This window comes from Solea solea, chromosome 9 (assembly GCF_958295425.1).
Source record: "Solea solea chromosome 9, fSolSol10.1, whole genome shotgun sequence".
Lineage (NCBI taxonomy): Eukaryota > Metazoa > Chordata > Actinopteri > Pleuronectiformes > Soleidae > Solea > Solea solea.
Window position 1 is genome coordinate 13895884 of NC_081142.1, and position 12222 is coordinate 13908105.

The following is a 12222-nucleotide window of genomic DNA, read 5'->3' on the forward strand; positions in this document are numbered from 1 at the left end:
TCAAACTATTCTGTTTGTAGCTGTGGCTATACAGTATTACCAAATACAGTATATATTCCCAGAATACTCCAGTATAGGCCTTGACTTACGGCCATCTGTGACTGCGTGTGCTTATTTTGTATTGGATCGAGGGTTAATATGTCTAAGTGAGTGCCCATGTGTGAGTGTTTACAGGAACACAAACATCTGAGCTTACATGTCGGTGGCTTTGCATGTAAGCACATACTATACACATGTGACATAGTATGCAATTGTGTGTGTGTGTGTGTTTGTGGCCTGCCACTCCGGTACACCTCTAGTCTACTTCAGCTGTCGTCAAGCTTGCTCAGCGAGAAGTAGGCTACCCCATCTGGTCAACCCACCCCTCCTCTGTCTTCTCTGGAGACTTTGGTTGTGTATTATGGAAGTGTGCATGAGCATGAGTTTACTATCACACACATTAATGTGAATACACAACAACATCTCTGGGTTATGCAATGAGACTCCTTGTATTCCCGTTCACATGCATATACATACATACAGCAGCAGCTTAAAACTAACCACTATTCTATAACCCTTTTATCCCTTCTTTCATTTCAGAAATGTAATGATAAAGAGTTAAAAAAGAACGTATGTATATGTTTGTTTAATTAAGAAAATACTACATTAACTCACCAACATGTCTGAGCAATTGACCACATTTTAACAAAATACATTTTTTGTAATATTAAATTTAATGAATTTTGCCTTGCCAAGTTTTGATTCACAGTATACGTTGAATACACGTGTTCATTGTGGTTTAAAGTTATTTTTAAACAGAGAACGACTTCACAAATCTGAACATTCACAGTCCTTATGTGACTTATATCTCAACTTGTGTTGGTGCAATGTGCATAAACATATCGATATATACATCGACCCTTTGTTTTATTGCTATTGAAGAAAACGATATTGCGGTGTATATTACCCGAGCCCTTTGTAGATGGTTGAGGCTAAAAAGGCAACGTGACCGTGTTAGAATGAGGGAAGGAAAAGGGACACAGGGGGACAAAGATTACAAAGAAGCATACTAGTGGAGGTCAACTTGACAAATTGTATTAAAAAAAAATAATCTTAAAGCCAATTAAGACACAAGACGGGTCTGCGACAAAAATAGAGTCAATTACTTCATCAACTAAATGACGGGACATTTCAGGGACACTGAACCATTTAAGACCAGGAAAGGTTAATACAATCAAATCCATGATGGTCCAAGTTCTGACAAGAGAAAGACTTTATATTGGGTAAAATCTCCATGACCCAGATATCAAATACAGGCATAGACTGAGAGTACGGTGAGTGTGTGTTTGTCACTAACAAGGTCCCATGTGGCTGCCTTAATCAACTGGGCATTGCAGCATTGTAGCTCGTAGCCAGGTCGACTCATGAATGAACCCGGAGCTACAGCAGGAATTATCCAGCATTTTCCAATCCAGAAACAGTGTGTGTGTGTGTGTGTGTGTGTGTACGAGTGTCCACACAAAGAATGCAAAACCAGCATGTGTGTGTATGTGTGTGCGTGAAAGTGAGAGAGAGAGAGCGAGGGGGGGGGGGGGGGGGCTACTTCTGAGCTGTAGTGCAGCTGGCTGCCATCTCACTGCACCATGGAAATGTGAACCAGCTGCCCCCTCTTCCCTCACCATCAACAGCAGATAACACAGGGGCTATTGTGCCCCCAAACACACACACACACACAGTGCATGCGAGAGAGAGATGGTGGGGAGACACGACTGAACTTTCCTCTCCTTTTATTACGCTTCCTTCGATCTTCTTTTCATAACTCAATGCCATTTGCTTTCACCACTTTCCCCCCGCGGCGCTCTCTCTCTCTCTCTCTCTCTCTCTCACACTCTTCTGTTTCATGTTTGAAGAGTGTGTTGGCACTGCTGGCAGTCTTAGTCAGTAAGTGTAGTATTTAGTCTCAGAGTAATAATTAGCCACATTTGCAAAGGAATTAATTAATCAGTGTTTTGCTCGTCCCTCAAAGTGACAGAGATTCGGGGGTTTCAGCCCTACTCAAATATTGACTTTGTGAAAGCGTGTGACATTTGCTCTTCTCTTCATGTGCCAGCTCCTCCCTGGTGGAAATCTTGTGGCGCGTGTGATTCGTCGACGGTATTTTGTTGTCATGATCAAACTCATCTTGGTAAAACAGACACGTGATGGCCACTGTGCTTCAAAGTAATGTAAAGAAGTACTACCTACTACCTATGACGTCACTATACTGTGTCCGAGGAGTGCAAGAAAACAAACGACCACCATTAGATAAAAAGTAAAATCCAAACAATAATAAGTTAAAGCATGTAATTATTGACGAGATCAGATTAGAAATTGCACAAACATACGCTGGAAATTGTTTTTCCTTTTTATACTTCTGAGTATCTGCTGCAGTTTGATGTAAAGAACACAAATCTAATTGGGAAAGAATAGATTAAATTATATTTTATTCATACTTTAATCAGGCCCTGGCCACAAATGTGCTTGATTTTCTCCACAAACATGTTTTGTTTGATGCAGCAATGCTGCACATACACCTCAGGCTGCTCTGTGTCATGTTTACGCTCCTCTTTCTTTCTTTTTTTTTCCATTTCATTTCCTGTAACGCTTTCTTTCGATCTGCTCCCTCCTGCTCTGCATGCCCTCCCTGAAATCAATCAAACAATCACTTGTTTTCTTCACTTCTTCCAAAGTTCCCCTGCTGCTTTCTAGCCCTCGCTCCCCTTCATCTCCTCTTAACATCACTCATCTGCCCGCTTTATCTTTCTAGTTTGTTTTACTTCTTTCCCTCCCGTCCACCCCCCTCTGCCAGACTTTCACTCCTCTGTGAGCCAAGGAAGAGAAGAAAATAACAACACGGTGACTGGTCATCACACACTGATGCTAGCACTGTACAGGTCAGAACACACACTCACACACACACACACACACACACACACACACACACACACACACACACACACACACACACACACACACACACACAGAGGGAGAGTCGGAGCAAAGCACACAACAGAACAACAAAGACAAACGGAGACAGCAAACAGTCGTGAAACTGACAGATCAGTGTTAAAATCAAACAGGGCTTCCTCCACAACACCGTTTGGTAATGAGGAGGCATGCTTCCTCTTATCAGCACAGAAAGGAGGAAAGCCTGTTGTTTGGCACCACCAAGTAATGAGAAGGCAGTGAAGAGGGGGGGGTGAATTGGAGCGATCAAATGACACCCTGACATTTGAGCCCGAAACAAACGAATCGATCGTGATTAAATTATTCATTTGTCTGTTTACTGAGGAAATGGAGGGGTTTGATGGAAACGGGGGGGGTTTAGCAGCTGATGTGTGTAGTTCCCAGCTAACAATAATCATCGGCTGCGTTAAGTTAAGTTTGCAGCAGCTGCAGATCTCATCATCTCCCACGGTTTCGCGCGACAGGGTTCCAGCATGTGCGTTTTAGTAGCACTCGATAATGAATTTGAGTTTGTAGCTTACATCTCAAACAGTACACTGTAAGGAATCCGTAAGCTGCAGTCAAGGCCCGGCGCATTTTTGCTCGAGGTTGAAGAATTTCAACAAACTCCGTCTCACACAATGGCGTGAATAGCAATCGCCGTTGAGATTCTCCGACTGAGGTCACGTCGGGGACACGACATTAAGTCTGTGTCCAGTGGCCACTTGGTTCACGATGGAGGGGAAAACTCATCATCTGTGTGTTTACACCTCGAGCTCAACGGCACTTGAAGTTTTATCTACAGAGACGGTTTGAAGAAAGAAAAAGCTTGACGTGAAATCCACGAGGACATCGCTCTACCTGCCACTCCTGCCATAGATGTGAACGCACACAAATATTACAACTTATTTGTAACTGACTCCTTACAATAGGGTCCTTCACACTGTGTGTGCTCATTAGTGGAAAATATTCTCAATGTTGTGGGTTGAAATAATTCATCTTTAAATCGTGGTTCTCCTCAAAACAAGTTTGTATTTATTTGTGAAATCCTCATTTTCAGCCGTACATAATGTGACTCAGGGCTGCGACTAACATTTTTTCCAATTAATTTATTAGTTGTTTGGTCCAAAATGTTGTTGCTTTTTATATCATAGTGGAAAAAAAGAAATCAAAAACACATCCACACTCCAGTGGACTAAAAGAGGAAATTGTTCCGTAGAACAAAAATACTCAAACATTTTTTTTTTTAGGACACAAGGACACACAATGCCTCGCAAAACTCAATATGGCTGCCACATTGCTCCCTCCCATCCTACTGCATTCCACAGATAAAATAGATGACCCTGGTGGGGATGACATTTTAACGAGTGTGTTTGGGTGAAAGGCTCGAAGAGGGAGATAATGGGACACACACATGCACATAGTTGCACACAAAGACGAGCGCACACTGATACAAATTGCTACTAAGTGTAACGTGATATGCGCGCACACATACTATGTGGATGCACACAGAGACAAACACCCATGAACGTATTACGCATACACACATTCACACTTTTTCAATGACACAAACTGATCTCTCAATAATCCCTGCAAACAGTGTATCCAGAGTCTCTTCATTGACACTTGAATAGTTAACTCTAAATGCTAAAGCCGGAGCTGAATGTTTTTCTATACCTGCCAGCAGGTCAGCCGTGCATATAGAGTGTACAGAAGACCTTATGCTGTAATGGTTATCTTGATTTAAATGGAAGTATTAACTTTCTACTCTACAGCTCGGTCTGTTACCTTAACCTGAGCTTAAGGTCAGATGCAGTGCAGCACTACTATAGGTTTAAGGATTCAACATTTTGCTCATTGTTAGTCTGACAGGGATGAGGAGAGACAATATTTTTCTCTGGTTTGAAGGTTAAACAATTTTGAACCCAGGTCACTCGTCTAAAGAATCGCCTTTTCTATCAGTTTGTGTTTAGTTAGGTTTGTAGGTTTTCAGCTTCTGGGAAATGAAAAATACACTCAAGTTTGGTTTACTTATTCTTTTATATATTAACGCATTATTTTTGCCATATTATTTATCACCTTGTATTCATTTTCAAGGGCGCTTTTTCGCTTGTAATCATTATATCACTTGGAGCACTTTGTCGGTGAAACGCCAGTTTTAAATAACGTTGTCGTCTATGTTTTAAATACCAAGCCGGAGCATTATGTAGAATGCATAATACATCATTTCGGGAATGTAAATAGATTAATAGATTCATGGGCAGATGGGCAAAGGGAGGTGTTGACACATATTTTTCAGTGTGTATCCACAGATAGTTAAATATCAGCAGTGGCAGATTATATTAACCTTTTAGAGGAAGCGTTTGCATATGGGGGGGGGGGGGGGGGCTAGCACTGCAGTATGGCCGATGGGTTGAATTAATGAGATTGTAGGTATCTGCATGGCTGCACATTTTGACTGGGCTTTGGATAAGGACAGAGAGAGAGAGAGAGAGAAAACAAGAAATAGGGAGTGGGGAGGTCAGGGCAACCATAGATGGAACACACATGCGCACCCGCATGCAAACACACACACACACACACCACTAAAAGCCTCTCATCTTCGACTCCCAAGTTCTAACCTTCAATTAACCTTCCTCCTGAGTACAAGAGAGTGTGTGAGTCGTCTAGGTGAGTGTGTGTGATTGTGCATATGCACAGGCACATTCTTGCTGATGTGTGAGTGTGTGTGTGTGTGTGTGTGTGTGTGTGTGTGTGTTGAGCTCCCAGCTCATGAGTGTCTGCTTTTGTTCAGACAAAAATCAATTATGCCCCTCACACACACACACACACACACGTGTGCACATACACACACCACTCAAAAATGCATCGGAGCGTCTTTGAAATTCAAATGAAGAAAAACACACATTTATGTTGCAGTACAGATGAGCTCTGGACATCCAGCGCAACAAATGGAGATATAGTGATATAGTGTATCCATTCAAAGGCATAAATACTTAACATTCGATCTTGTGTTTGTAGATCTGCATGAATTCTTGTTCACTCATTGCATACATGTCCCAATATGACTAATTGTCTTACTTACACTACAGCTCATTATACAGGGGATGTCACCCCATGAAGCAAGCTGAAGTTGATTTGAATTGCAAATGTTTAATCCTTTAATACAGACATTTATATTTAAGGTTAACCTAATTTAATTAAAATGATATTTGCTATCCTTTTAAATCAGGGCACCCAAAAAAACATACTCCATCCTAACAAAGGGCACTGACAATGGCATCAGCCTTATATATGCAGTACATGTATTATTGTGTGCTCTGCTGCCAACTGAAAACATGGCTCGACTGAAGGTAAAACTCCTCCATCAATGAACAATGAGTAACATAACAGCAGTAAAAAGCCAGTGCGAGACATTTATAAAGAGCGCGTGCAGTAAAGGAATGCTGATTTGAGGCTTCTCTATATAAAGCAGGTGAGGAAGGGCCCCGCGTGTCATTCTGGAACTCCTTCTACTATCAGCTTACAGAATGAATATTATATCCAGTGAGGCAGGATGAAGGGAAGGGGGAGGGAAAAGGTGTTAGACTAACAGAGAAAGCTTTAGGTAAGGTTTTTGGGTTGGTTTTGTTTTTTCCAAGAAAAGATTATATTCTGCCTGTTGCTGCACTCTTAACTTCCTCCTCACCCAAGGATGTGACTAAAAATAGCAAGTTCTGTGTGTGTTTGTGTGTGTGAGAGAGAGAGAAAGAAATAGAGACAGCTGCTCAGAGCAAGGGTTGAATGGGAGCTGATGAGGGCCAAATAAACAGTGAACATCTGTGAGAGCCTATTCATACCTAAAAAAATGTGTAGAGTGAAGAGCACGTGTGTGTGTGTGTGTGTGTGTGTGTGTGTGCGTGTGTGCAGGTACCCACATGTGTGTGTCCTGAAATTCTGGGAACCACACCCCATGCCTCTCCAAATCTCTCTCACTCTCCCTCTTTGTCAGACCAAACTTTGTTTGCCCATCCCCCTCATTCTGCATTCCACCAGACTTGAGGGGCCCACGATGGCTTCCTGACTGCCTCGCTCTCCCTTCCACACACATATACATAGATACGTGCCCTGTGTGCAAATTAATGTATTTATAGAAAGGTACAGTAGGCGGCAGGATACTTTGGGTATGTGCAGTTACTCATTAGGCCGTGTTTATGTAGTGTCTATCCATGCATGTTCTTGTAAGCATAGCTTATGGCTGTTAATACACTTGGTAACATGACATTACACGTGTGCCCGACATTCAAACACGTTAATTTTCTCTCGTGGCTGAAAAGTGTGCAGATATTTTTTTTGGCAGTCGTTATGAAATGGCCCGGTGCATGAGACAAATTTAAATTAAAACTATGTCACGTTTATTTGTGATGTTTTATGGTGATGCACGTATTCATACTTGATGCCATTTGTGTTGCCAGTAAATAACCAGTGACAGCAGGCAGATAAAAACAGGGGCGAATGGGGATTGAACACATTCAGCAGACCTGCACCCTGTATTTAAGAGAGGGTAACAGACACCGACCAGGAGGGATATCATTTGTTGTAATAGGTTGGTGATAATTGGCCATATGCATGTGTGTGTCTGCCTAAGTATGCCTGGGGAGATCGAAACAGCCTCTCACTTCAATTGTTTAGAGGTTAATCCAGACATTATGACGAGCAGTCAGATTAGAAGCAAAGAAGGCAGCATTACCACACACACAGTGGATTAAAGAAAAGACCAAATCTCTGCTGGTGTTGTTCCAGTTCTATTCGTGTATTTAAACATTTGGGGAAGAGTCATGTGCCGTATACAATTATGGCTCTCACTGTGTTTTCTCCTATTTGTCTTTACATTAATGTCAGCTCGTCAGCTCAGTTGAGAGAAAGCTGAAAAGGAAGGAGAAAAAAAAAAGGGCCTGTATTATGTGTTGTTTGACATATTGCAAACTTTTTTTGGCATGTTTGCATATCGAGACACTTTGAAGTCAACATACATTTCACAGTGGAACAGAGAGAGGGGGAGATGAAAATTGACACAAAGACACCGTGAGAGATCAGAAAACTTCACGCAGCTATTTCACAACCAACGGCATCACCTCTCTGTGCCTTCACCTCTGTCTCTCCCTCTGTGAATAAATAATTCATGAGAAGCTCACAATTTACACAAAAAGACTACCACCAATATTCTGCCTCCAGTGGCAGCACTCAAAGTCCACTTATGGCCAAGAGGTAAGGGACTGATAGCTGCACTATGGAAATCAGGAATGTCTCCCTCAGTTCCAGAAAATGGGTTGGAATAATTTTATTTCATACTCTGCAAAAGCAAGAACTCTTTGTTATGTCGGTCATTTGGAAACAAATCACACTTAAAATCAAATTATCTGTATGGCAAAGATTACTGCAATGTCAAACTGATTTAAGGAATTCCTGACTGTTTACTCTCAATTAAACTTCTTGAAAGATAAAACAGTGATTCACTAACAAACGATGCACACAGTTATGTAGATAAGAGCTATGTATGTATCTACATGAATCACTGTGTGCGTCATGAGCAGGACAACTCCACACAACTCTGCTGCACTCGTGTCAGCTTTCAGAGAGGAGTCATCGACAGGATTCCTCCCGCAGAGTAGACACTGAACACTTGGAAGCAATCAAAAAAATGTAAATCAAAGCTACAAGCATTTTACTTAGCACAAACTCCCCCTTTGCTTCCTGGTCCTGACAATGGTGCTGAATTTAGCAACTGAAACTTCCACAACATGGAACAGAGAGTTCAGCTGGTTGGCAGCTGAACGGTTGGTGTCATTAAGGCGAGCATTATTTTTGGCTTGCGTAATCGAAGTGCATTCTTGTTACTATTTTTCTACTTGAATGACATCCATGAAAGAAAGAGCAAGTGGCCGAGGAGGGCCAATGGAGAGAGAAAAGAGAGTGAGTATGTGAGCGAGTACTCCAGCCAAGGAATGTAAAAAGGGAAAATAAAGCTGTGGAGAAGAAAAACAAAGAGCATAACTGGAGAGAGACAGAAGGAGAGAGAAAATCAATACCTTCCCTTGAAGAGAGGCCTACACCAAAGGTGCAATTATGCTAAATGTGTTTTGTTTACGCTGCAGCAGGCCATGGAAATTTTACAACTATGGGGTAGAGCCAAATGAAACCATTATAACTCCGGGGTATAAAACCCCAAAACAAATTTATCCAGCATTGTCCACCCTGCCTCACAATTTTTGGCATTTTTATAACAACACAAGATGACATTACGGGCAACAAAAGCATTTACATTAAAGCTATTTTTCTCTCGCTGACACTTAAAGCTGTTATTCTAAAAATAAAACTCTGTTTATCCCCAACAGTGCCTGCCTTGTTTCATATGGCAAATGTCCTGCTGTTTTGCCTCAAACAAACTCGATATGTTATTTTTAAATGATGGTGCAGGTTGCCCGTTTTCTGGTTGACTTCCTGGCAGGGAGCCAATAGACATGACACACTGCCCTACCAATGCCGCTCACATGCCTTTGAGCAAGAAAATCATCCACAAGAGTGCAGAGAGTTCAATGCAAACTGTTTATGCCCAAAATGCTCTTCTGGTTTTGTTTACCTTGATCTATGATGCAGCTGTTCTTTGGCGTCGCCTTGTGAACGCTATAAAAATACATTTTCTTTAAGTAAGTATCTGCAAATCTGTGTCTAACCGGCAGCTCCCAAGAGGCAATACATAGAGATAAAGTCATACAGCGCTTTAAAAACAGTCCATACCCGCAATTCTCCTTGACGGGATAAAATAAATGGAGACAGAAGTCTTTCACAATATTGGAGCAACGCTGCAGTCTAAAGCAATAGTTATCAGACTGGACGTAGGTGTGAAGCAACTTCATGTGGTTTTCAGTGGTCTAAAATGTCTGCATTTGGAATGTCCTACGTTGTAGACACGCATATTTCTAAATAAAAAAAAAGCACATCCTTCATCTTGGTTCAGTCTGGCCACGGCAATTATAAAGACTGGACTCAAACTAGCGTTCACCGCCGAAATCTGTGTTTCAAGACCTACATCTGAAGACCATGTAACGGTGGGTCATGCCTCAACACAACAGCTGGGGTACCAAAACCAAGATGGGTTGTAGTAGCAGCGAGGATGATGCTTCTTGGATGGCATGCTACATAGCTGTGGAGCACCACAAGCCTTCTGAGATGCGGTAAGTTCAAAGGGGTGGTAGTAAAACTTCAGCTCAGTTTATTTCAAATAATCCCGCGACAACATAGCTCAACATTCGTGACACCGACCTCAACACCAGCAGCTGTTTGCACTCAGCATCTTCAAAGGGCTTCCATCTCATTCCTCAAGACATGAACTACAGTGTCATAGTGCTAATCTAATCAACCAGAGTCAATGAGGGACAAATTTGTTCGACAATATAAAGTCCTTGCTCGTCAAAACTGTGGCCTCTCATGAAATCTGAGCTGATGTGTGAAAGACAAGATGACTGCATCAGGTGACAGTCATTGGCAGTGTCCTTTCATGGTTTGTCAATAATAGAAATGATATGAGCAGTGAGGATATTTGAACGACAGTAACCATAACAGGCCAATATGAGAGGGTACAAGACTGGGTGGCAGCACAACATGTCAAATGAAAACAAGGTTGACATTTCCTGGCATGAATGCAAGAACCAAAGTTAACATCCAGCAGCCTCATCTGATTTCTTCCAAATCTCCCAGGGGGCCAGGTGATGAGATGGTGCACAGCAAGAAGACGAAAACAGGAGAGACGAATCTAAACGGAATCACACAGGTCTTAATAGTCGTTAAGTAACCTCAAAAGCAGGCAGAAAGAAATCAAGTCTTGCCTCAGCTGCATATAGCACTGCGGATCACCTGTCGCCTTTATCAGCTGATGCTATTTCCATCTGTGGCAGTATGGCCCACTGCAGAGGTCACCCAAAGGCAGCAACTGCAATTGAGGCATGGTAAGCACTATGGGGGTGCAGGGGTAGGTATGGGTGGATTTAATACATGAGGCTAGCAATGAGGGGGAGAGTCTTACCCCTTGAATAAGGTATCAGGGAAGATTACAGCTGTAAAGAATTTCACTGACATGATTCCATCTCTCATTCATGAGTGAGAGGAAGGGACGAGATAAGAAGGGGAAGGTACAGGGAAAAATGAAAGGGGTAAAGCCTATTTTAGGGTATCCAGCTATGTCCTTTCAATGCCTTCCCTCCTCATCCAGAATTATTCTGTGTACTGTTTCCTCTATTATTTCCAGGTTCACGGGAACTGAGGCACATGCCCAGAGCGCCTCGGGCAGCTGTTCCAACTGAAGGCAAACACACCTTAATTGTTCAACTACCAATCCCATTATTTAGGTGTGTTAATACCACTCATTAGTTGTTTTGTAATTTCATGTAAACATACTACGTGCCCACAGTTGTGTACCCACACCACCCACGCGTATAGATCATGCAATCACCTCATCTAACAACCTGTACCATATATGATCAAGTAAGATCATGGCCTCTGTGCTTGGTTGTTATACTTGGCTGTTATTTAAGGCAAAGTGCAAATTGGATTTGTGGGGGAGGGAGTTGCTTTGGAGCACATTTGATGCAAGGAGTTGGAGTTGAAAAGATCTTATGAACATCAGATCCACTCTGCAGTGTCCAAAATAAAGCAAATAGGATTTTAAATTTGACTGTTGTTGAAGGGCAGCACATGCCCTGTTTGTTATTCGAGAGTCAATTACAGTGTTGTTTGGCCAGCAGATAAATTGAAGCCAGGAAGACTTGAGGCAAAGTCACCTTCAGAATTAAGACTTAAGGGTGTGTGGCCAGGTGAAAATGAGAGAAGGTGATGCACAGATGTTGAATCACATGTAGTGAGTTGATGGACAGCTTCACCGCCAAATGTGTTATTTATTCTCTTACCCCTTCAAATGAACGGGACACAAATCTCCATTTTCGATTATTCGTGTTTGGCAAGAGAAGGAACCACAAACGAACACAGACACATGCAGACAACAAAGTTGCAATCCTGCTCGCTGGAGTTGAGTTAAGAGGACACCATGTGTTTATAAGCCAGTGCTGGCTTCAACTACAGCAACAATACGTTTGATTGACAAAAAGGTGCTTGTATATAAAAGCCCTCTGTATAAACATGACTGAACACAGTACATGGACGCAAAAGCCAATTTTCCATGGTATGCCAGCCAATTTTCTCCATGCATGCCTTTAATCTCATTGG

General features: G+C 42.1%; 1 protein-coding gene across 12 annotated transcripts in view; it reads right to left on the bottom strand.

Moving 5' to 3' along the window:
- Nucleotides 1-12222, bottom strand: part of ptprsa (protein tyrosine phosphatase receptor type Sa) — a 202433-nt gene that overhangs the window by 126787 nt on the left and 63424 nt on the right. The window lies entirely within an intron of this gene.